This window comes from Zonotrichia leucophrys, chromosome 27 (genome assembly GCF_028769735.1).
Source record: "Zonotrichia leucophrys gambelii isolate GWCS_2022_RI chromosome 27, RI_Zleu_2.0, whole genome shotgun sequence".
Lineage (NCBI taxonomy): Eukaryota > Metazoa > Chordata > Aves > Passeriformes > Passerellidae > Zonotrichia > Zonotrichia leucophrys.
This window is the reverse complement of record NC_088196.1, coordinates 6,182,611-6,208,534: the sequence shown is the minus strand read 5'-3', so window position 1 is coordinate 6,208,534 and position 25,924 is coordinate 6,182,611. Positions and strand designations below refer to the sequence as shown.

General features: G+C 49.3%; 1 protein-coding gene across 4 annotated transcripts in view; it reads left to right on the top strand.

The window, feature by feature from the left end:
* HOXB3 (homeobox B3) overlaps positions 1-25,924 on the top strand; it is an 84,727-nt gene that overhangs the window by 46,197 nt on the left and 12,606 nt on the right. Inside the window, exons 1-4 of one of the 4 annotated variants that reach the window (XM_064733813.1) lie at positions 826-943; positions 5,508-5,778; positions 18,067-18,134; positions 25,758-25,814. The gene's annotated coding sequence lies outside the window, so the exon portion shown is untranslated. Of the gene's footprint in view, positions 1-825; positions 944-5,507; positions 5,779-17,996; positions 18,135-25,757; positions 25,815-25,924 lie in introns of those variants that run through there. The other 3 variants (XM_064733811.1, XM_064733812.1, XM_064733810.1) reach the window with 3 other exon arrangements.

Here is a 25,924-nt window from a genome sequence, read left to right as displayed (position 1 = left end):
GAAGATCCCAAAGTTACATCCCACAAGGAGGAGGATCCTGAAAGCAGATCCCTCAGGGAGGAGGATCCCAAACTCAAATCCCACAAGGAGGATCCCAAAGACAGATCCCACAAGGAGGAGGATCCCAAATGTAGATCCCTCAAGGAGGATCCCAAACTCAAATCCCACAAGGAGGATCCCAAACTCAAATCCCACAAGGAGGATCCCAAACACAGATCCTACAAGGAGGATCCCAAGGCCACATCCCTCAAGGAGGAGGAACCCAAAGCCAGATCCTACAGGGAGGATCCCAGACTCAAATCCCACAAAGAGGAGGATCCCAAACTCAAATAATACCTCAAGGGTGATCACAAAGGCAGATCCCACAAGGAGGAGGATCCAAAACTCAACAGGGAGGAGGATCCCAAGGGCAGATCCCTCAAGGAGGATCCCAACCATAGATCCTACAAGGAGGAGGATCCCAAACTCAAATCCCACCAGGAGGATCCCAAACTCAAATACCTCAAGGATGATCCCAAAGGCAGATCCCTCAAAGAGGAGGATCCCAAGCTCAACAAGGAGAAGGATCCCAAAGTTACATCCCACAAGGAGGAGGATCCCAAACCCAGATCCCACACGGAGGAGGATCCCAAAGGCCGATCCCACCAGGAGGATCCCAAAGTCAAATCCCTCAAGAAGGATCCCAAACTTGATCCCGCAAGGAGGATCCAAAAGCCAGATCCTACAGGGAGAATCCCAAACTCAAATCCCACACCCAGATCCCACACGGAGGAGGATCCCAAAGGCCGATCCCACCAGGAGGATCCCAAACCTGATCCCACACACAGGAGGATCCCAAAGGCCGATCCCACCAGGAGGATCCCAAAGGCCGATCCCACCAGGAGGATCCCAAACCCGATCCCACAGAAGGGCCGCTGCCCCATAACCGCCCCCATGGATGCGTGTGCGTGCTTGGGGTGTGAACTCGAGCGAGTGCAGAGCGGGAAACGCGATCATTTTAATTTTTGTCATTTTTTACACTGATCTGAACAGCAGGGACCGACAGGGTGCTCATTATTTATGGCCAATAATTTTAATTTTAATTTTTATTTCAACCATGGGGACAGGCGGGTGCTGGTTATTCCCACCAATAATTTGAATTTTGATCATTTTGACACCGATTTTAACCACGGGGACAGGCGGGTGGTGGTTATTCCTACCAATAATTTGAGTTTTATCATTTTTAACACTGAGTTGACCCCTGGGGAAGGTCGGGTGCTGGTTATTCCCACCAATAATTTGAATTTTGATAATGTTTATGCCATTTGACCCACTGGGAGTGCTGGGTGCTGGTTATTCCACACAATAATTTGAGTTTTGATCCTTTTTGTGCCATTTGAACCACGGGGAGTGGCAGGTGCTCGTTATTCCCAGCAATAATTTGAGTTTTATCATTTTTATACCGATTTGACCCATAGGGACAGGCGAGTGTTGGTTATTCCCAGCAATAATTTGAGTTTTGATAATTTTTTTTATTTTAACCACAGGGACAGGCGGGTGTTGGTTATTCCCACCAATAATTTGAATTTTGCTCATTTTTACTCCATTTGACCCACGGGGAGTTGTGGGTGTTGGTTATTCCCACCAATAATTTGAAATTTGAACATTTTAACATGAATTTAACTGTGTGGACAGGCGGGTGTTGGTTATTCCCACCAATAATTTGAAATTTGATCATTTTAACATGAATGTAACTGTGTGGACAGGCGGGTGTTGGTTATTCCCACCAATAATTTGAGTTTTATCATTTTTATGCCAATTTGACCCACAGGGACAGGCGGGTGTTGGTTATTCCCACCAATAATTTGAATTTTGATCATTTTAACATGAATGTAACTGTGTGGACAGGTGGGTGTTGGTTATTCCCACCAATAATCATGAATTTAACTGTGTGGACAGGTGGGTGTTGGTTATTCCCACCAATAATTTGAAATTTGATCATTTTAACATGAATGTAACTGTGTGGACAGGCGGGTGTTGGTTATTCCCACCAATAATTTGAAGTTTATCATTTTTATGCAATTTGACCACAGGGACAGGCGGTGTTGGTTATTCCCACCAATAATTTGAAATTTGATCATTTTAACATGAATTAACTTTGTGGACAGGCAGTGTTGGTTATTCCCACCAATAATTTGAATTTTGATAATTTTAACATGAATTAACTGTGTGGACAGGCGGGTGTTGGCTATTCCCACCAATAATTTGAGTTTTATCATTTTTATGCCAATTTGACCCACAGGGACAGGCGGGTGTTGGTTATTCCCACCAATAATTTGAATTTTGCCCATTTTTACCCCGATTCGAAGCGCGGGGCCGGCTCAGCTGAGCACAAAGCCGGGGCTGCCGGGGAAGGGGAGGCTGGAGCAGGATTTTTTTTTGGGGATTTGCCTGAGATGGATCCTTGTTTCATCTTTAATCACGCCGAGCTCGGCCCCATTTGTCATGTTTACTCTCCCGTACAAAGGATGGACCTTATGTCTGCTATTACCCCGACAGCAGCGCCCGCTTTAATAAATGAGCCTCGGCTCCTTCCCCACAACTGCATTTTCTACACCACCCCCTTTTTGGCCTTTTTTTTCTCCTTTTTTTCCTTTTTTTTCTCCTTTTTTTCCTTTTTTTTCTCCTTTTTTTTCCTTTTTTTTCCCCTCATTTTCCTTTTTTTTTTTTGCCCTCCTTTTTCCCCCTTGAAATATTTTTTTTTTTCATTTTATCTTCTTTTTCGCCCCCTTTTATTCTCTTCTTTTCATGGTTTATTTTCTTTTCTTTCTCTCTTTTCCCCCCTTTTCCCCGTCTTCATGAAAATATTTTTGTCCATTTTTCCCTTTATTTTTTTCTTTTTCCCCTTTGTTTTTCTTTGGGTTGTTTTTTTCCTTTTTCCCCTTTTAAAAAGTTTTCTTTATCAATTTTCTTCCCCCCTCCTTCTTCCCCTCTTCTCCTTCCCCTTTTTTCCCCTTTTTTAAATTCCTTTCCTTCCTCCATATTTTTCCCATTTCCCCCTTCATTTTCGCTTTGTTTTTCTTTGTTTTTCTTTCTTTATTTTCCTTTTTCTCCCTTTTTTCCATTTTCTTTATCAATTTTCTCCCCCCTCCTCTCTTTCTTCCCAACCCCGAAGTTTCTGCCCCGTTGTCCCAAAGAGACGAAACTGGAGACACAAAAAAACCAAAAACCCCCAAAAACTCAACAAAACCCCCCAAAATCTCTCCGGGGAGTTGAGAACTTTGTGATATCAGCAAGAAAAAAAAAATTTAAAAATGAGAGTTGGGTCAAGGAGGTGTTGGACAAAGAAATGAAGAGAATGGAGTGGGATCAAACCCTTTTTTTGGATTTTTTGGGGTTTTTTTGAACCCCAGCAGGTTCATTGTGAGTGAGGGGGGTGGGGAGGGAACTGGGATGAACTGGGATGAACTGGGATGAACTGGGAGCGCCCCAAAGCTCCTCCCTGCCCCGCTTTGGGGCTGAAAATGTGAATTTCGGGCCTGGGGAGGGGCGGCCCCGACCCCTCTGTCCCCTTTGTCCTCGGGGGTGTCCGGATTTACCCGGAAATCCCCAAAAACCCCCCAAAACCGCAGCTCAGAAATAAATTCTGATCCCAAACCTGCCCCTGCGTGGTTCTTGCGGGGGGCGAGGCCGGGCTGGGGTTATTTATGGGGTGGAAAAATAAATATATTTATCTCGAGCCGCGAACAATCGGTTTGTTTGTAATTTTGCCGATTTTTTTTCGCGTTTTTTTTGTTGTCAGCGGCGCAGCCCCCTAATGAAAACAAAAGATGTTTGAGCAGCTCTAAGTAGCGCTAAGCCCCAGATATGATGATTTATTTGTTCAAAGCGCAGATTAATTCTCTTTTTCCGCGCCCCAGCCCGAACGCGGCCGCTCATTAACGCTTTGCTGCCTCCGATTTCTCCCGAGATCTTTTGGCTTTTATTTATTTCTATTTTTTTTTAATTTTTTTTTTGTTGTTTGAAATCCCTCCTTCTCCGGGGTAGTTAATGCATTAATGAGTCCAATTTGGGCCCAGATGTTCGGGGGGTTCTGGGTGGGTTTGGGGTGCACAAAAGGAGCCGCTCCTGCCATAGCTCAGGGCCTGACAAGCAAATAGATAATCAAGAAGACAAATGGCTCCTTTTGTCAGCCGCAGCTCTTGTATTAATTTTCATTTTCTTTTTTTTCGGGTACGAAAGGATCGAGAGGGAAAAAAAAAAAAAAAAAAAAAAAAAAAAAACAGCGCGGAGAAAAAAAAAAATAAATTTATTGTCCTCCAAGGGGGTGGAGGCAGCTCAGGGAAAGGGCTGAAATAATGATGGTAATAGGAATAAAAACGTGTTAGATATAGATTTAAGTATAAATATATCTGTAAGGGTGGGTGTAAGTGCAGCGATAAGTAGAGGTATAAATATAAAGTGTAAATATAAATAGAGAGGGCTATAAATAGAAAACGTAGCTATAAATGGATATATAAATGTCTATATATAAATAAAGTGAAATTATAAATATAAATAGAATAAAATTTTAAAAGTAAAAATAAAATAAAATAAAAATAAAATAATAAAAGTAATGATAATAAAAATAATATAAATAATTATAGTAATAATAGTAATAATAGCAATAATAGTAATAATAGTAATAATAGTAATAATAGTAATAATAGTAATAATAATAATTTTTTAAAGGTTTGTTCAATATTCACGGAATCCTCCCAAAAGCCCAATCAGGACCCAAATTCCGGCCCCAGTTTGTCCCGAGACAAAGCAGGGCTGGGATATTTCAAATCTCTCCCGGCTGCAGGATCTCACTCGTTTCTCCCCAAAATTCCTCCGCCCCCCGTTCACACAAAACCCTCCCGGGTGATTTTATTATTAAATTTTTCTCTTTTTAATGCTTTAAAATAAATAATATCGCTGCGGTCACATGGTGCGGGCTCTGCTGGGTGTGATGTAAAAAAAAATACAAAAAAAAAATCGGATTTATGGCCGGGTTTTGGTTTAATTCTCGCGGTTTAAGAGGTGGCGACAGCGCAACTCGCACGTTTCTTTATTTTCTTTATTTATTTTCCTGGCAAGGGCTGTATTTTATCCGAGTTCCGCCAGGTTTGGGGCGGTTTGTTTGGCCGCTGCTGCATTTTTATTCCGCTGCTCCTCCCTTTGATCTGCTTGGGAAGAGGGTGCGAGTTTCGAGAGGGGGCTCCTGAGAACGGCCAAAAATGGGTGTTTTAAACCCAAAAAAAAAGGGGAAAAAAATGAAAAAAGAGCAGCATATGCTGGCAGGAATGCGGGGTCTGTGGGGGCAAATCAAAGCTGGGGAGCGTGAATGGGATGGAAGGGGGAGAAAAGGAGATTTCTATAGGACCCGAAAGTTCACAGCCATTAGGAGCGGACAGAAGGCAAGAAAAATGCGAGAATTATACAGAAAATCATTAATCACTTCTTTTCTTTAAATACTTATCCCTTTTCCCATTGTTATTCAACAGCAAATCTCCGCAGACCGTCTGGCGGCAAAAATCCCCCGGACTCCTCCAAGAAACCTTCGGGGCCACCAATGAGAATTAGAATTAATAATATTAATAATAACAATAATAACAGAAATATTGCCGGTAATAAAACCCGCGCCCCAGAGGTGAAAGATTCTCTTTTTTTGGGGGAGAAAAGCCAAATTTGCTGCAGCCCCCCCTTCCCCTGTGGGTTCGGAAGGAGCCACCCCGAGCATGAGGGCGATGCAGGAAGGATTTGGGAGCGCAGCAGGTAACGGAGCCGCTCTCGGCTTTGGGGCTTTGGGACCGGGCTCTGACCCAAATCTGGGGGAAATCAGAGAAAAAAAAGGAGTTTTCAGCCGGTGGAGGTGGAAGGAGAAGCTCCCCGCGAGCGCTCGTGTGGGATTTTCCCTTTTCCCTCCGTTTTTGGGGCGGGTCTTGGAGGGGTTTGGGGGTTTTTGTTTAAATTCCGTCTCGGTTTGGGGCTGGGCGTGGTTGGGGTTTGCTGCGGGAGCTCCGGGTGGAGATTTGGGGTTTATGCTCAAAAATCGGTTTTTCCCCGTTTTTTCTGCAGTTAAATCTCTGGCGGGACGGTTTGGGGAGGGTTTGGTGCAGCGGCCTCTGAGTGTCCCGGGAAAGGCGATTATTCCCGGGTTAAACTGTCCCGGGAAATGCGATTATTCCTGGTTCAAAATGTCCCGGGAAACGTGAATATTCCTGGATTAAACTGTCCCAGGAACTGGGAATATCCCAGTTTAAACTGTCCCGGGAAATGTGAATATTCCCGGGTTAAATTGTCCCAGAAACTGAGAACTTTCCCAGTTTAAACTGTCCCGGGAACTGGGACCATTCTGGGCTTAAACTGTCCCAGGAAATGTGAATATTCCCGGGTTTAACTGTTCCATAAACTTGGAATATTCCCAGTTTAAATTGCCCCAGGAACTGGGAATATTCCCGGGTTAAACTCTTCGAGGAACTGGGAACATTCCCAGCTTAAACTGTCCCAGGAAGTGGGAATATTCCCAATTTTAACTGTCCCAGAAACTGTGAATATTCCCGGTTTAAACTGTCCCAGGAAATTCGATATTCCCAATTTAAACTGTCCCGGGAACTGGGAGCATTCCTGGTTAAAATCGTCCCATAAACTCTGAATATTCCCGGTTTAAACTGTCCCAGGAACTCTGAATATTCCCGGTTTAAACTGTCCCATAAACTCTGAGCATTCCCAATTTAAACCGTCCCAAAAACTCTGAATATTCCGGGTTTCAACTGTCCCATAAACTCTGAGCATTCCCAATTTAAACCGTCCCAAGAACTCTGAATATTCCGGGTTTAAACTGTCCCATAAACTCTGAATATTCCGGGTTTAAAGTGTCCCAAAAACTCTGAATATTCCGGGTTTAAACTGTCCCATAAACTCTGAATATTGCGGGTTTAAACCATCCCAGGAACACCCCCGTTTTGAGCCCGTTTTCAGCCCGTTTTAACCCCGTTTTTAGCCCGTTTCTAGCCCGTTTCCAGCCCGTTTCCAGCCGGTTCAGGCCGTGCCGGGGCCGTTTCCCGCCGGGTTTTGGCCGTGCCCGCGGATTTCTGTGGGAAATGAGGAAATCGGAGCCGGGGCCGCGCGGCCGGGCCGGGGTCACGCAGAGTTCACTTTTCTGGCCCATTAGCGCGGCTTTTACAGCCCGGGAGTGACCCCGGACCCCTTGACCTGCCCCAGGCCGGACCCCGAGCTCAGCCCCCAGCCCAGCAAAGCCGGGCCTGGGCGGTCAGCGGGGAGGGAGCGAAAAACGGGGGCGAAAAAATCCTAAAATTTGATTTATTTCTGTTTTCTCGCGGTTTGATCGTTCCGGGCCTAACGGGGTTTCTCGCGTGGTTTTGTTGTGTAAAAATGGGATTTTTTTGCGCCTTGTTTTGTGTCGGGAGAGAGGGGGGTTTTGGGGGATGGGAGTGGGGTTGGCCGCATAAATTTTAATTTTTTGGGGGGAAAAATTACAAATGTAAAGCCAGAGGAGCAGAGGAGCTGCGGCCTGGCCTGGTCTGATCTGATTTCAGAAATTCCTTTGTTTGCAGAGTCCCTGTGCTCCCCCTCCTCCTCCTCCTCTTCCTCCTCCTCTTCCTCCTCCTCCTCCTCCCCGGGACCCCCCCGGTCACCCCAAATCCCCCCGGAGCTCTTTGTTATCCCTGCCCAAAAAATGGGCAAAAAAAAAAATAAAAAATCACCCAAAAATCCCCGAACTGGAGGAAAAAAAATCCACCCAAAGATGGGAAAATTGGAGCAAAAGAATCCCCTCGAAAATCCCAAAACTGGACAAAAACAAATCCCCTCAAAGATCTTAAAATGAGGCAAAATAATCCCCGCATAGACCGGCCCAAAACTGGAGCAAAAACACCCAAATACCCCCAAAACTGGAGCAAAAAATCCCTCAAAGTTGCCCAAATGAGACAAAATAATCCCATCGAAGACCCCCAAATTGGAGCAAAGATCCTTAAATTGGGTCCAAAATCCCCCATTGATCCCCAAATTGGACCAAAAATTCACCCAAAGATCCCGAAATTGGGCTAAAAATCCCCAAACTGGATGAAAAATCCACCCCAAAGATCCCCAAATTGGACCCAAAATCCCCATACTGGATCAAAAAATCCCCCCAAAATCCCCAAATTAGAGCAAAAATCCACTCAAACACCCCCAGATTCGACCCAGAATCCACCCAAACACCCCCAAACTGGGCCAAAAAATCCCCCCCAAAATCCCCAAATTAAAGCACAAATCCACTCAAACACCCCCAGATTCGACCCAGAATCCACCCAAACACCCCCAAACTGGGCCAAAAATGCCCAAAATTGTCCCAAAAAATTAAGATGACTTGAATAAACCTCAGAGCCCATCCCCAGCGGGCAGCAGGGGCTGTGAGGACGCGGTGAAAAATCCCGAAAAATTCAATATATTCTGCACAGTGCGGTGAAAAATCCCGAAAAATTCAATATATTCTGCACAGTGCGGTGAAAAATCCCGAAAAATTCAATATATTCTGCACAGTGCGGTGAAAAAATCCCGGAAAAATTCAATATATTCTGCACAGTGCGGTGAAAAATCCCGAAAAATTCAATATATTCTGCACCCGGTGGTGAAAAATCCCGAAAATCATATGTGGCACAGTGCGGTGAAAAATCCCGAAAATCAATTATTCTGCCAGCTCGGTCTGGGGGGTCGGGGGCTTGGGGACACGGGACGGGCGCCGAGGGGGTGGCGCTGTCCCGGGCTGGCTCCGCGCCCCCCGAACGGCGCCCGGCGCTTTCCCAGCGCCGCTGACAGATTTATGAGGCGCAATAAGAGCGGCGCGGCCGCGGCCGTAAATCACGGGCGGGATAAACTCATTTCATCCTCACAAAGGCGACGCCTTTTGATCGCGGCACCTCCGAGGGCTCGGCCGCCTCCGCCGGCTTTTGAAGCGAGGGGGTTTGAGAAAACGAAACAAAACAGAAAAAAAAATCGCCAAATTTAAAATAAGGGTTTTTTTCTGCTTTTTTTCTTTTTTTTTTTGGTATTAAACAGCCCCAAAAATGCCGGGTGGGGTGGGGGGTTCTGAGCTCCGTTTGTGCCTGCGCTGGATCCGCTCCCTTTTGTTGCTGCTCTTTTCTCTTTTTAAACGAGTCTGCCCGTTATGAGCGAGAAAAAGAGGAGAAAAAGAAGAAAAAGAGGGGAAAAAAAAAAAGAAAAAGAGGGGGGGAAAAAAAAAGAAAAAGAGGGGGAAAAGGAGAAAAAGAGGGGGAAAAAAAAGAAAAAGAGGGGGGGAAAAAAAAAATAGAGGGAAAAAAAGAAAAGAGGGGAAAAAGAAAAAGAGGGAGAAAAAAAGAAAAAGAGGGAAAAAAAGAAAAAGAGGGAAAAAAAGAAAATAGAGGGGAAAAAAGAAAAAGAGGGAAAAAAAGAAAAAGAGGGGAAAAAGAAGAAAAAGAGGAAAAAAAGAAAAAGAGGGGGAAAAGAAGAAAAAGAGGGGAAAAGGAAGAAAAAGAGGGGGAAAAAACAAAAAGAGGGGGGAAAGAAGAAAAAGAGGGGAAATAAAAGAAAAAGGGGAGAAAAAAAGAAAAGCAGAAGTTTTTACGAAGTGAAAGTTGCGGTTTTTTGAATTGTCCCGAAGTTCTCCTGAAATTCCCTCAACCCCGCGGAGTTTCCGCTCTCTGGAGCCCCCCCAGCCCTTTTAAATCGGATTTTTTATCCCCCCCAGCCCCGCACTCCATAAAATCCACGCAGAAATCATCGAGGGCTGCTGGAAACCGAGCCCGGCTCCCAGCGAGTCCAAAATCCGCTTTTTTCAGCCTTGAAATTCTTCATTTTCCCCTTTAAATTCTCTATTTTCCCCTTGAATTCTTTATTTTCGCCCTTAATTTTCGCTCCCTCCCGGCTTTACCCCGCAGGGATTTGGGAGCCGGGGATTTGGGGGTGCTCGGAGGGATTTGGGGTTTTTGGGGCTTTCGAGGATTTCGGGCTCTGCTCGGTGCCAATTTTGGGGGATCCCTCCCCTCCCCCGGCTCCTGCTCCTTTCCAGCGCTTCCCTTTGTTGCTCTCTCCCTCTCTGTCTCTTTATTTTTATTTATTTCCCAAGATCCCCGCGCTTGGCAGCTCCTCAGCCTCAAAATTTGATTTTTTTTCCCTTTTTTTTTCCCCTCCTCCCTTCTGTAACACAATAAACTCCAGGCCAAATAATAACAGCGGGCAGGCCCGGGAGTCAGGGGGAGCTGCGAGCCCTTTAAAAATAGAAATCAATGTTAGAAAATTAATATTAGAAAATAAATATTAGAAATAAATATTAGAAATAAATATTAGAAATAAATATTAGAAACAAATAATAGAAATCAATATTAGAAAGAAATATTAGAAATAAATATTCTCGGCTGCTTTGGGCTCCGGAACGGTTGTGATCAAAATCTCGGCTTGCGCAGAGTGGGGGAAAGAAATTAAAAATCGGGGGAAAAAATATTAAAAATCGGGGAAAAATATTAAAAATCTGGGAAAAAAATATTAAAAATCGGGAAAAAAATTATTAAAAATCGGGAAAAAAAATTAAAAATAGGGGAAAATCGGGGTTTTCTCTGGCTGAGCAAAGCCAAACTCCAGGAAGGGTTTAGGGAAGGGTTTGGGGAAATGACCCAAAATCGCGGTGTTTAACAGAGAATCGAGCGGCGCTGGGTTGGAAAGTTCTTTTTCTTTTTTTTTTTTGAAAAAGCGCTGTTCCGGTGGAAGGTCAGAGTGGTCCTGCGAGTGCGGAACGGAGGGACCCCCTTCCCCCTTCCCCCTCATCACGTGGCTCATTAAATAATTAATGCCGAGCTTGCAGAATAGATATGTATTCGTCAGGAAAATCGCGGCCGCGGTCTCCCCGAGCCTGACGCGAAATCCGAGTGTCCTTTGGAGCGCCGAGAGAGAGAGAGAGGGGGGCGCAAAAAGAAAAAAAAAAAAAAAAAAAAAAAAAAGAAAAAAAAATAATAAAAAGGGAGAGAAAGGAGCGAGAGGCGGCGAGATGGGAGCGGAGCCGCGCTAAAAGCGCCGCGCACGCCGAGGGCCGGATCGTCGCCGTGAGTAGCGGGCGCTCCCCGCGTGTCCATGGAAATTTATTGTTTGTTATTAATGTTATTGTCGTAAAACGTGACAAATCGCCCCGGCTCCATTTCCTGCCATTCCTCCTTCTACCCGCCGAGGCATTTCATTGATGGTTTTTTTTTTTTTTTGGGGAGGTTTTTTCTCTCTCTCTCCTCGCAACCTCTCCTCTCTCTTATTTTTTTTTTTAAAATTTTTTATTTATTTTTTTCCCCCTCTTTTGTTGATTTATGGCAATAAACATGTCAGCGGCGGCGCGGCTGCCGCGGTGCGCGCGTTTGGGACGGGGAGCCGCGTTGTTTATGGCCCGGGCCGAGATCAATCATCGCCGGGGCGCGGGTGATGTGCGAGCGCCGGCGTTGGCGAGCGGGGGTCTCTCCCCTCGCCCCTCTCCCTGGAGCTGATCCTTTCGGCCGCTTCACAGCAATAGATCAGCGCTAATATGAAAGCTCCGGAGCCGGGGGTCTTAAATTACGGCGTCTGTGATTGCCAATTAAAGAGAGATTTGTATAAATTCGGGGGAGAGCGGGAACGCCTCGTTTGGCGTGCGAGGCTCGGCAAAGAGCGCGACCTTAAAATCAAAATTACGGCGCCCAGAGCTCATTTTCGCCCCTTTCCCCCTCCCCAGCCTTCCCCCGCCGATTTTACCCCGGAATGTTGAATTTACGCCTTGAGAAATGGGAATTCAATGAAATCATTTTATTTTTAAAATATTAAATATGGTTTTTTAAGCGTCAAAGCGGGGCTGGGAGGGGGCTCTCCCAGAACAATGGGGACAACTCGGGGACCCCAACAGGGGCGGATTGTCCCCAAAAGGCGGGGGACAGAGAGGGGGATCAGCTCCTTTTGGGGCGTTCCGGAGCTTTTTCGGGATTTTCCCGCAGCTTTTCCAGGGATTTTCCCGGAATTTTTGGGCTCTCGCTCAGGCTGGGATGGAGGGGTTGAGGATCAAAGTTGGACGGAGCGCCCCGAGGGTCGCGATTCCCTTCAGGGCTTCACCTCAGGCAAAGCGCCCAAAAATTGGGGTTAAAATCGGCAAAATCGGGTCGGGAGCTGCTCCCCAAACATCGCCGGGAAAAGCGCCCAAAAATTGGGGTTAAAATCGGCAAAATCGGGTCGGGAGCTGCTCCCCAAACATCGCCGGGAAAAGCGCCCAAAAATTGGGGTTAAAATCGGCAAAATCGGGTCGGGAGCTGCTCCCTGCTGTCAAACACCGCGGGGAAAGCGCTGGGAAGAGATTTGTGTCGGGAAAAGGGGCAGCGCATCCCGCGCGCATCTCCCGCGCATCCCCCGCGCATCCCCCGCGCATCCCCCGCGCATCCCCCGCGCATCCCCCGCGCATCCTGTGCTCATCCCCCGCGCATCCCCCGCGCATCCTGTGCTCATCCCCCGCGCATCCCCCGCGCATCCCCCGCGCATCCCCCGCGCATCCCCCGCGCATCCCCCGCGCATCTCCCGCGCATCCCCCGCGCATCCCCCGCGCATCCCCCGCGCATCCCCCGCGCACCGCGGGCTCCGAGGCAGCGCCGCCCTCCCCTCCCCTGGCGGGGCTCCCGGGCGGGCGCGTTGAAAGGGCGGGCAGGAAACGGCAGCGCTGGTTTTTATGTTTTCGGGAGGTTTGTTTTTTTTTTTTTTTTAAATATTTTACAAGCTCCGACATGCGAGGAGTCAATAAAAGTGACAGCGGGAGCGGAGATGAAATGTCGGGGTGAGAATTGGGCGTTTTGCTCCCCCCGCGCTCCGCTCGGCGGCCGCGGCTCTTTGGCTCCGTCTGACTCAGGGAAACCTTCGCGGATTCCCATGAAATATTCAGGGACATCCAGGGACACAGCCCCGGGTTCATTTTCATTCCTGCCCTCGGTTTTGAGTGCGTGCAGACCCCTCTCCACTCCCTTCTTCTTCATTTTTTATTATTTTGTTGCATTTTTAAAAATAATAATTTTTAAATTTTTTTTCCTCTGTGGTTTATTTTTTCCCTAGTGGTTTATCTGATTTTGTTGCATTTAAAAAAATAATAATAATAATTTTTAATTATTAATAATAATTTTTAAAATTTTTTCCCTCTGTGGTTTATTTTTTCCCTAGTGGTTTATCTGATTTTGTTGCATTTAAAAAATAATAATAATAATTTTTAATTATTAATAATAATTTTTAAAATTTTTTCCCTCTGTGGTTTATTTTTCCCGTAGTGGTTTATCTGATTTTGTTGCTTTTTAAAATATAATAATAATTATTAATTTTTAGGTTTTTTATAATAATTATTAATATTTTCTCCTCTGGGTTCGGGACTGTGAGAGTGAGAAACGGGCCCAGGAAGGGGGAGCCATCCCGGAGCCCCCCGCCCGTTAAATTGAGGAGGGGGCTCGGTTCAGCCCCGGTGCAGCCCCCCCGTTTGTGCCCCCCAATAACCGGGGAGGGGGCGGCCTGGGGGACCCGGGACCCCGACACGACCCCAGCCCCGATTTGGGGGCTCAGAGCCCCAGGAGAACCCCGCGGGTCCAGCGGGACCCCCAGAACCGGGGGGACCCCCAGAACCGCGTCAGGAGCCCGAAAATTCAGGGAAAAGCTGGAAAGATGGAGCCTTGGAGAGACCCCCAACCAGGAGGGACCCCAGACCCAGAATGGGAACCAGAGCCGGGAGGGGACCCCAGACACAGAGACAGGAAGGGACCCCAGACCCAGAACGGGACCCCGAATCAGGAGGGGACCCCAGACCCAGAATGGGACAGAGAACCGGGAGGAGACCCCAGACCCCGAACAGGGAGGGGACCCCAGACCCATAGACAGGAAGGGAACCCAGACTCTGAATGGGAGCCCGAATTGGGAGGGACCCCAGACCCAGAATGGGACCGAAAACCGGGAGGAGACCCCAGACTCAAAGACAGGAAAGAGACCCCAGACCCAGAGTCAGGAGCAGACCCTGTCTCAGAAAGGGACTGAGAATCGGGAGGAGACCCCAGACCTAAAGACAGGAAGGGACCCCAGACCCCGAACCGGGAGGGGACCCCAGACCCATAACGGGACCCAGACCCATAATGGGACCCCGAATCTGATGGGGACCCCAGACCCAAGCCAGGAGGAGACCCCAGACGTCGAACCAGAAGGAGACCCCAGACCCAAAGACAGGAATGGACCCCAGACCTAGACCCGGGAGGAGACCCCAGACCCAGAGCCAGGAATGGACCCCAGACCCCGAACCGGGAGGAGACCCCAGACCCATAACGGGACCCAGACCCATAATGGGACCCCGAATCTGATGGGGACCCCAGACTCAAAGACAGGAATGGACCCCAGACACCGAACCAGGAGGAGACCCCAGACCCAGAGCCAGGAATGGACCCCAGACCTAGAGCAGGGAGGAGACCCCAGACCCAGAGCCAGGAAGGGACCCCAGACCCCGAACCAGGAGGAGACCCCAGACCCAGAGCCAGGAATGGACCCCAGACCCCGAACCAGGAGGAGACCCCAGACCCAGAGCCAGGAAGGGACCCCAGACCCAGGAGGGCACAGCCCCACCCCACGGTCCTGCCCCTTCGGGACGAGTCGGGGTTGGGGAGGGGTTTGGGTGACACAAAACCCCCCCATAAGATTTTTTTGGGGTTTTTTGCCATCTCCTGGCTGTTCCTCGCACCGTCAGGACTCTGTCTCGCTTCCAGCAGCTCCAAAATCCCGAATTTTCCGCGCTGGTGCCGCCAGGACAGGGCTGGGTTTGGTCCTGCCCCAAAGGAAGCGATTAACGCCGAAAACGCGAAACCTTAATTCGGGATTTATTGCGGCCGGCAGGGGAGGCTTCTTTCACAGCAGAGCCTCGCCGAGGCGAGCAAAAACAACCCAAAAAAATTAAAACAAAATAACGCGGAAATTCGAGGTGTGGGCGCGGAGCAGAAGCTGCTCCCCCCGCTTTTTGCCATGTGTTTTTTATGTGTTTTATGTGGTTTGATGAGTTCCGAGCCCCCCAGCATCGCCCCGGGATCAGCCGCGGCCGCTCCGCTTTTTATTCCGCAAACCCGAGGCCAACACGAGCGGAGACAAAAGGGAAAAACTCGAGGAGAACTTCGGGAGCGGCTTTGGGGAGGGTTCGGGTTCGCTTTGAAGTTTTCTCCTTTTTTTTTTTTTTTTTTTTCCTGGCGGCGCGGGGAGGAGGGAAAGGGGAGAGACACGAAAGGAATAAAAGGCGACAAGGGCGTTCCAACACCTCCCTGCCCGCAGCCATCCCGAGATGAAAAGCGAGGCGATAAATCAGAGCCGAGGGTGGCGATTTCGCTCCTTTTTTTTTTTTTTTTTTTTTTTTTTTTTTTTTCCTTTTTTCCTCCTTTGTTTTTGAGCGCGGCTCGCAGGGGAGGGGTTAAGGAGAAATCCCCGCTCGCGGCTCCGCTCGGGTGCGGAGCCCATCGGGGCCGGCCCGGCGGAGCGCTCGGAGCTCGGGGAGCGTTCGGGAATTCCGCCGCTGATGGGAACGGAGCGCTCCGGGCCGGGATGGGGGCACCGGGACCGGGACCCCCCCGGGACCCCCTCCCCGACCCCCGGTGCGTTTGGGGCGCTGCTTTTAGGGTGGGAAGGTTCCCCCGCAGTTTTGGGGGATGTTCGCCCCCAGTTGTGGGGTGGTGTTTTCAGGATGGGAACGTTCCCTCCCAGTTTTGGGGTGCTGCTTTTGGGATGGGGAAGTTCCCCCCCAGTTTTGGGGTGCTGATTGTAGAGTAGGGGTGTTCCCCCACAGTTTTGGGCTGGTGTTTTTAGGGTGGGAAGGTTCCCCCGCAGTTTTGGGGGATGTTTCCCCCCCGTTTTGGGGTGCTGCTTTTGGGATGAGGAAGTTCCCACCAGTTTTGGGGTGCTGCATTTAGGATGGGGACGCCGGGGCCGGAACCCCCCCCCCGGAACCCCCTCCGAGCCCCTCTTCTCCCATTCCACGGTGGGTTTGGGGTGATGATTTTGGAATGGGGATGGTCCCCCCCAGTTTTGAGGGGGTGCTTTCAGGATGGGAACGTTCCCTCGCAGTTTTGGGGTGCTGCTTTTGGGATGGGGATGGTCCCCCCAGTTTTGGGGTGCTGCTTTTTGGGATGGGGAAGTTCCCCCCCAGTTTTGGGGTGCTGATTTTAGAGTGGGGATGTTCCCCCACAGTTTTGGGCTGGTGTTTTTAGGGTGGGAAGGTTCCCCCGCAGTTTTGGGGGATGTTTCCCCCCAGTTGTGGGGCGCTGCTTTTGGGATGGGGATGGTCCCCCCCGTTTTGGGGCGCTGCTTTTGGGATGGGGATGGTCCCCCCAGTTTTGGGGTGCTGCTTTTTGGGATGAGGAAGTTCCCCCCCGTTTTGGGGCGCTGCTTTTGGGATGGGGATGGTCCCCCCCGTTTTGGGGTGCTGCTTTTGGGATGAGGAAGTTCCCACCAGTTTTGGGGTGCTGCATTTAGGATGGGGGCGCCGGGGCCGGGACCCCCCCCCGGAACCCCCTCCGAGCCCCTCTGCCCATTCCACGGTGGGTTTGGGGCGATGATTTTGGAATGGGGATGGTCCCCCCCAGTTTTGGGGTGGTGCTTTCAGGATGGGAACGTTGCCTCCCAGTTTTGGGGTGCTGCTTTTGGGATGGGGGCACCGGGTACCCACTCCGAGCCCCTCTCCCCATCCCTCGGTGCGTTTGGGGCGCTGCTTTTGGGATGGGGAAGTTCCCCCCCGTTTTGGGGTGCTGATTTTGGGATGGGGAAGTTCCCCCCCCAGTTTTGGGGTGCTGATTTTAGAGTGGGGAGGTTCCCCACAGTTTTGGGGATGTTTCTCCCTACTTGTGGGGTGCTGATTTTAGGATGGGGATGTTCCCCCTCAGTTTTGGGGTGCTGCTTTCGGGATGGGGGCACCGGGGCAGGGACCCCCCCCCACCCCGGAACCCCCTCCCCATCTCCCGGTGGGTTTGGGGTGCTGCTTTTGGGATGGGGATGTTCCCCCCAATTTTGGGGTGCTGCTTTTAGGGTGGCGATGTTCCTCCCCCAGTTTTGGGGTGCTGTTTTTGGGATGGGGATGTTCCCCCCAGTTTTGGGGTGCTGTTTTCGGGATGGGGATGTTCCCCCCAGTTTTGGGGCGCTGCTTTCAGGATGGAGATGTTCCTCCCCCAGTTTTGGGGTGTTGTTTTGGGGATGGGGATGTTCCCCCCAGTTTTGGGGTGGTGTTTTTAGGGTGCAGTCGTTCCCCCACCCCAGTTCCCGGCGGGTTTTGGGGGGCAGGATCCTCTCCCAGCTCTGAATTCCCTCTCCCCTCTCTGACCTCACTCGGCGCTAAAACCAACCCGGATTTGGGGCTCCCAAAAACGCCCGGAAATGGGGATTTAACCCCGGGATTCACCGCGGGGTGAAAGAAACCCCAAAACGCGCTGGGTTTAACTTTAACTTTAACTTTAACTTTAACTTTAACTTTAACTTTAACTTTAACTTTAACTTTAACTTTAACTTTAACTTTAACTTTAACTTTAACTTTAACTCTAACTCCCTCCTCCCTGCCCTGTGCCGTCCCTCTCCGCTCTCTTTGGGGTTTTTTTGAGTTTTCCCGGCCATATGGAATCCATTTCAGCGCTGCCAATCCCGGCTGGCCCCGAGCAGCGGAATCCCTTTGGTTCCCTTGTCACTCACTGTTCCTCCCTCTCGCAACATTTTAAAGTCTTCATAAAGAGAAACAGCTTTCGGGGCAGATCCCGGCATTTTTGGGGGTTTTTTTGGGAGTTTTTTCCCCGTTTTTCTGTTTTTTTCCCGGAGCGGAACAAACGCTCGCCCCCCATCCCCATCCTTGCCACAATTTGAGGGTTTTTTTCACCAATTTTTTAATTTTTTTCTCCGCCTCCAATCCCTTCCGTCCGAACCCACCGAGTCCAAAAATACCCCCAAAAAATTAAAAAAAAATCAAAGCTTTTTTGAGGGAAAAAAACCTCAAAAAATCCCAACGCGACCGAGATGAAATAAATGAGATTCTTCTTAATTTTCCTGCTCCAGTGAGGAATCCTCCGCACCCCGAGCCGGCTTTTCCTCCTCCTCCTCCTCGGAGCCCCGGAGTCCCGCAGGTAAGAAGTTCAAAAAGAATAAATAAATAAATAAAAATAAAAATAAAATAAATAAATAAATAAAGGCAGCCAGGGCCGGAGCTGTGATTAATTAATTAATTAATTAATTGCTCCGAACGCTCTGACGAGGCTGAGCCTCGAATTAACTGCGATGCCTCGGGGAGGCTGGAGAGGAGCAAAAAAAAATAAATCCAGAACCGGCACCAGCTCCTTTTTCCCACAGAAAAATTCTTTTATTTTCCTTTTTTTTTGCTGGGACGCATTTGGTAAAGATTTCTCACTTCTGTGTGGTTTGAAAAGGAAAAAAAAAAAGGTCAAAAATCGAAAAAAAAGCCATAAAACCCTTTGGAAAAGCGGCTGTGAAAGCGCAGAGCGCTCGGCCCGGTGATTTATGGCCCCACCAAGTTTTTTGTTTACTCGGAGCAAACACGAATTACAAAAAAAAGGAGAAAAAAATAGAAAAAAGGGAATTTTCCCAAGCTGGAGCGCGTTTCTCCCGGGCCAGATGTGCCCCACCAACATCTGGATGCCCGCGCTGCTTCTCCTTCCCCACTTCGGGGCTTGAGGCTCCTGAAAATTCCGATTTTTGGGCTTAAAAAGCTCCGATTTGAGAAATGTTTGGGGGAAACGCCCCCAGAGCTGGCGGGGAGGGCGTGGGAACCGCGCAGGATTCATTTTTGGGGATTTCTGCTCCGAATTTCTGTCTCAGGGAAAAAATAAAAAATTAAAAATAAAAAATAAAAATCCCGGTCCCTCCTCCCCCAGGAGTGCGAGATTTAAAGGGAGACAGAAAAATCCTTTGTGCTTCGGGGAAAGGGGAAAAAATAACTCAGAAAATGGAATGAAAGCGGCAAAGTTTGGGTGGAAATTTCAATATTTTTGTGCTCTCCGCTCTGCTCTGGCTCCTCTCCCTCCGGAGGCGCTGCCAGCTCCAAAAATTCCTCATTCCTCGGGAAATCGGGAAAGTTTTGGGCTCGGGTTTCCCAGGGCCAAAAGCTGAATTGGCAGCAGCTCCAGCAGCGTCTTTTCTGCTTTTCTTCCCTTTTTGTTTCTTTATTATTATTATTATTATTATTATTATTATTATTATTATTATTATTATTATTATTTTTATTATTATTTTTATTATTATTTTTATTATTATTATTTTATTATTTTATTATTTTATTATTTTATTATTTTATGTTCTGCAAATCTCTCCAGCTCCGCAATTCTCCCCATCCTCCTCCGGCCAAACTCGAATTTTTAAATTTATTCCTTTTATTTATTTATTTATTTTATTTTTTTAACCGAGCTCTCGATGTGCTGGCGGATGAAACCCGAGGAGAAACCGCAGCCCCTAAGTGGCCGTGATTTAATTGATTTTATCATAAATCACCCGCTCCGTGAAGAAGCAAAGTTTGCGCTGAAGTCAATTGATATTAATGGACATTTCTGATCTTTAACCGGGCGGATTCGGGGCCGCTCCCGCTCTTTTGGGACAGCACAATTTTAGGGGATTTATTTGATTTATTTGATTTATTTCCCCGCCTTTCCAAGGAGTTTTTTCTTCCGCTCTCCCTAAAAAAAAAATCCGAATTTTATTCGCGATTCGAGGAGGGAGCTCAGCTCCTCCAGATTTGTTTATTTTGGGGGTTTCAGCACCGAAAATTGAATTTATTTGGGATTTCCTCCCCCCCGTGCGTTGTTCCAGGGTTCCTGGGGGTGCCGGGATTGGAGATTTTGGGAATTTTCTCCCGGATTTTGGCAGGAATGGGATTTAACCCTTTCGGTGCCTCCCCTCCCAAATCCCCCCCCATTAAAAATTAACCCGATCCCTTTGAAGTGCTGATGAGGATGCCCAGAACAACAACCAAAAAAAAGCGAATTTTAACCCCAAAAAGAGCCGGGCGCGGTGGTTTTGGGGCTGTTTTGGGATGCGGAGAAATCCTGGCTGTGAAACCGTCCCAGAGCGGAAAAATCGAATTTCTTGGCGCCGCTTTTCCTTCTTTCTGCGGATTTTTAAATGTTTTTGAGGTGAAAAGGAAATTCGGCTTTTCTCGTCTCGCTCCTTCCGGGATCCGGGCGGGGATTCCTGCAAGGAAAAATCAAATTCACCCAATTCCTCCTTTTCCTCGCAAAAACGGCCCTGGGAAAAGCTCGGGGGAGAAAAGTTTGAATCTTCATTTTTCCCCGTCTTTTCTTTGTTTTTCCCTTCCTATTTTTTTGTCTTTTGGAGGGAGAGGGTGGGTTAAAAATTAGAAAGAAAACGGGAAAAAAGGGGGAAAAAAAACCGGGAAAAAACGGGAAAAAACGGGGAAAAACGGGAACCACCTCCTCTATGCCGGGGCCATCCCCAGGATTTGGGAGGCAGAAAAAAATCCCAAATTTTTCATTTTCCTTGATCCCAAATCCTGTTTTTTCCTCTCTGGATTTGCGAGCCGTGCTTGGTGCTGCAACTCTCTCCGTTTATGCAAAAGAGAAAAAGGGGGGAAAATGAAAATTAGAAGAGAAAATAATTTTTAAAAAATCAAAAAGAGAAGGAAAAATCCGGATTGGAGTTGGGGCCTCGGCTCCTGGAGGAGTTTCGGGAATTCTTGGGATTCCCAATTCTCGCTAAAATGAGGGAAAAAAAAAACCAAAAACCCAAAAGTTTGACGTGGTTGGGTCACGTGGGCGCAGAATTCCAGCGATGATTTGGGGAAAAAGGGGCGGGAATGGGGAAGGGGGAGGGGGAAGGGGATTCCCATCCCTGCCCCCCAAAATCCCCAAAAATTTAAAATTTTCCCCCTCTCGCTGAGCCTGGAGAGGATTTTTGGGTGTCCCAAATTCCCCCCAAAAATTCCTGGGGCTCCCTAAAAATTCCTGGAGCCCCCCCCAAAAAATCCTGAATTTTTGAGTGTCCCAAAAATCCTGGAGCCCCAAAAAAATCCTGGGTTCCCCCAAAAATATTGGAGCTCCTAAAAACTTCTGGGGGCCTCCCCAAAAAATCCTGGATTTTTGAATGTCTCAAAGTCCTGGAGCCCCTAAAAACTCCAGGGATTTTTGGGAGCCCCCAAATTCCTCAGGATCCCCAAAAATTCCTTGGATTTCTGGATTCCCATGTGCCCCCATCACGGGGGTGTTTTGTGGGCGGATTTTTGGGTTTATTTTGATTTTTGGAAATTTTTTTGGTGTTATTTTTTGGGAAAAAACTCCAGGGATTTTTGGGAGCCCCCAAATTCCTCAGAATCCCCAAAAATTCCTTGGATTTCTGGGTTCCCATGTGCCCCCATCACGGGGGTGTTTTGTGGGGAATTTTTGGGTTTATTTTGATTTTTTGGAAATTTTTTTGCTGTTATTTTTTGGGAAAAAACTCCGGGGGCTTTTGGGAGCCCCCAAATTCCTCAGGATCCCCAAAAATTCCTTGGATTTCTGGATTCCCATGTGCCCCCATCACGGGGGTGTTTTGTGGGCGGATTTTTGGGTTTATTTTCATTTTTGGAAATTTTTTGCTGTTATTTTTTGGGAAAAAACTCCGGGGGCTTTTGGGAGCCCCCAAATTCCTCAGGATCCCCAAAAATTCCTTGGATTTCTGGATTCCCATGTGCCCCCATCCAGGGAGTGTTTTGTGGCGGATTTTTGGGTTTATTTTGATTTTTTGGGAATTTTTTTGGTGTTATTTTTTGGGAGGCAGCTCCGAAGCGCTTCCCCGGGTTGATCATTAACCGGTGAATTATTGCTGCTCCCAGCAAAGGTCAGGCCGAGGCAAAAACTCCGATCTGTCACCAAAAACAACGACAAAAATTTGGATTTCTTCCCCTGCTCCGCTTCTGTTCGGGGTTTCGCCAGGCCCCGGAGCCTTCGTTGCTCTCCCCTCCTCCTCCTCGCTGTTTGCGGGATGGAAATCCCAAAATTTCTCCTTTTTTTTGCCCAAAAATTAAAAGGTCTGAGATGCGGGAGGAGCGGGAGCGGCCCCGCCCCTGAGAGAAGAATTAATACAGAAAAAAAACCCCAAAAAACCCAAAAAACCCCAAATTCAACCAAAGAAGGCGGGGAAGGGCGGGGAAAGTTTCTGCTGCGAGGGAATAAATTAAAAATGATCAAAAAGGAAGGAAAACAACAAGAAAAACAAAGCACAACGGGCCCCCCCCGCCGCAGCCGTTCTTTATTCAGCTCCTCGCGTTTGTTTCTGTTTTTCCCCTCCCTCTCTCCAAAAAACCCGATTTTCCCTCGTTTTTCCCACTTTTCTCCATCCCCGCTCCCGGCCTGGGAGGAACTGGGGAAGAGGCAGCGTTTGCTGAGATCACAACGCAGAAATCTTCCTTTTTGTACCTTTTATTTCGATTTTTTCCCCTTTTATTTTGGGGTGGTTTTTTTCCCTTTTATTATGGTTTTTCCCCCCTTTTATTCTGATTTTTTTCCCTTTAATTTTGTTGGTTTTCCTTTTGATTTTTCCCCTTTATTTTGATTTTATCCCACTTTTATTTTGATTTTTTTCACCCTTTTATTTTGACAATTTTCCCCTTTTATTTTGGGATGGTTTTTTCCCTCTTTATTCTGATTTCCCCCCTTTTATTTTAATTCTATTCCCTTTTTATTTTGATTTTTTTTCACCCTTTTATTTTGACATTTTTCCCTTTTTATTTAGGGATTTTTTTCCCCCTTTTATTCTGATTTTCCCCTTTTATTTTAATTTTATTCCCCCTTTTATTTTGAATTTTTTTCCCATTTTTCAAACCCCCCGAGGGACCCGAGCAGCCCCGGCTGAGACGGGAGGGGAAAATCGCGGGGGCGGCGCATTAAAAACTCGATAATAATAACAATAATAACAATAATAACAATAATAACAATAATAATCCTAATAAAGCCCCCGCGCTGATGGATGCGAGGGGAACGATTTTATTTCAGATTAACGCCATCAACACCCACAGAGGAAACGGGATTATTGAAGCCACCCGATGCGTCCCAAAACGAAAATATTTTTAAATTAGATTTTTTTTTTTTTTTAATTTCATTTTTTTGCCTCCTCCTCACTCGCTCAGGGGGCGGCTCTGTCCCGGCCTGGCTTTTGAAATGTTTTGGTTTTTTTTTTTTTTTTAATATTGTTGCATCTCCAGGGCGTTAATTTGGGGTCATTTGGGGGAATTTTGGGACCGAATCCAAAGGGACCCCAAACCCGGGAGTCTGGGGGGGCTCCGGTGTCCCCTGATGTCCCTCGATGTCCCCCAATGTCCCCGATGTCCCCAGTGTCACCTGGTGGTCCCCTGGTTGTCCCCGGTGTTCTCTGATGTCCCTCGGGGTTCCTCAATGTCCCCTGGTGTCCCTTGATGTCCCCTGGTGTCCCCCTGGGTTCCTCAGTGTCCCCTGGTGTCCCCCGATGTCCCCCAATGTCCCTGATGTCCCCAGTGTCACCTGGTGGTCCCCTGGTTGTCCCCAGGGTTCTCTGATGTCCCTCAGTGTCCTCTGGTGTCCTCCAGTGTCCCCCTGATGTTCCTCAGTGTCCCCGAATGTCCCTTGGGTTTGTCAGTGTCCCCACTGGTGTCTTCCAATGTCCCTCAATGTCCCTGATGTCCCCTGGCGGTCTCCCGGTGGTCCCTGGTGTCCCTTGATGTCCCCTGCTGTCCCCCAATGTCCCCCGTGTCCCTGGTGTCCCCTTGGTGTCCCCATGGCTTCCTCAGTGTCCCTCAGTGTCCCCTGCTGTCCCCCAATGTCCCCCAATGTCCCCCATGTCCCTGGTGTCCCCTTGGTGTCCTCTGGTGTCCCCCTGGGTTCCTCAGTGTCCCCTGGTGTCCTCTGCTGTCCCCATGGGTTCCTCAGTGTCCCTGAGTGTCCCTCAGTGTCCCTCAGTGTCCCCCGCTGTCCCCCAATGTCCCCAGTGTCCCCCATGTCCCTGGTGTCCCCTGGTGTCCCCATGGGTTCCTCAGTGTCCCTCAGTGTCCCCTGCTGTCCCCCAATGTCCCCCAATGTCCCTGATGTCCCCGGTGTCACCTGGTGGTCCCCTGATTGTCCCCAGGGTTCTCTGATGTCCCTCAGGGTTCCTCAGTGTCCCCCGATGTCCTCCAATGTCCCTGATGTCCCCAGTGTCACCTGGTGGTCCCCTGGTTGTCCCCGGTGTTCTCTGATGTCCCTCGGGGTTCCTCAATGTCCCCTGATGTCCCCCGATGTCCCCCAATGTCCCCGATGTCCCCAGTGTCACCTGGTGGTCCCCTGGTTGTCCCCAGTGTTCTCGGATGTCCCTCAGGGTTCCTCAGTGTCCTCTGGTGTCCTCCAGTGTCCCCGAATGTCCCTTGGGTTTGTCAGTGTCCCCTGGTGTCTCCCAATGTCCCCCAATGTCCCTGATGTCACCTGGTGGTCTCCCGGTGGTCCCTGGTGTCCCTTGATGTCCCCCGGTGTCCCCCAATGTCCCCCATGTCCCTGGTGTCCCCTTGGTGTCCCTGGTGTCCCCTTGGTGTCCCCATGGGTTCCTCAGTGTCCCTCAGTGTCCCCTGCTGTCCCCCAATGTCCCCCAATGCCCCTGATGTCCCTGGTGTCCCCTGGTGTCCCCCCGGTGTTCCCCAGAGTTCCTCGGTGTCCCTTGATGTCCCCTGGCTTCCCCAGTGTTCCTCGGGGTTCCTCAGTGTCCTCTGCTGTTCCTCAGTGTCCCCTGGTGGTCTCCCAGTGGTCCCTGGTGTCCCCTGGTGTCCCCATGGGTTCCTCAATGTCCCCTGATGTCCCCTGATGTCCCCCAGTGTCCCCAGTGTCCCCTATGTCCCTGGTGTCCCCTTGGTGTCCCCTGGTGTTCCTTGATGTCCTCTGGTGTCCCCATGGGTTCCTCAATGTCCCCTGATGTCCCCCGATGTCCCCCAATACCCCTGATGTCCCCTGGTGTCCCCCGGTGGTCCCCAGGGTTCCTCAATGTCTTCTTGGTGTCCCTCAGCATCTCTTGATGTCTCCTGGTGTCCTCCTGGGTTCCTCAGTGTCCCCCGATGTTCCCCAGTGTCCCCCAATGTCCCTGATGACCCTGGTGTCCCCTGGTGGACCCCTGGCGGTCCCCAGTGTTCCTCAGTGTCCCCTGATGACCCTGGTGTCCCCTGGTGGTCCCTGGTGTCCCTTGATGTCCCCTGGTGTCCTCCAGTGTCCCCTGATGTTCCTCAGTGTCCCCGAATGTCCCTTGGGTTCCTCAGTGTTCCCTGGTGTCCCCCGGTGTCCCCCAATGTCCCTGATGTCCCCGGTGTCACCTGGTGGACCCTTGGTGTTCTCTGGTGGTCCCCGGTGTCCCCCGATGTCCCCCGGTGTCCCCCAATGTCCCCGGTGTCCCCACCAGGGGGGTTCCAGTGAGGGGAAGCAGAAGGAAACCCCAGAGCGCCCCAAATCCTCCGGGAAAATCCCAACTTGGAGGAGGCGACACCGGGGGAGGAACCTCGGGGGGCCTTTTGTCCCTTTTGTCCCCATTTTGTCCCTTTTGTCCCCATTTTGTCCCTTTTATCCCCATTCTGTCCCTCCTGTCCCAGCTTTGTCCCCCTTGCCCCAGTTTGCTCCCCTTGTCCCCATTTTGCTCCTCCTGTCCCCATTCTGTCCCTGGTGCCCCCAGCGCCACCGCCGCTGCTCCGTCCCCTCCCCGCCCCGTTCTGACCCAAATTTTTCATTTATTTTATTTCACTTTTATTTCATTTCCCTCCTCAGCCCCGCTCCTCGCCCCACGCCGGCCTCGGATTTGCTGGAGCCGCCCCCGGAGACCCGGTGAGTTTCCAATTAGCTCCGTCTGTCCTGTCCGTCCGTCAGTCTGTCTGTCCCTCTGTCCCTCTGTCCGTCCGTCCGTCCTCAGCAGCACCCCCACACTCCCACAGCCT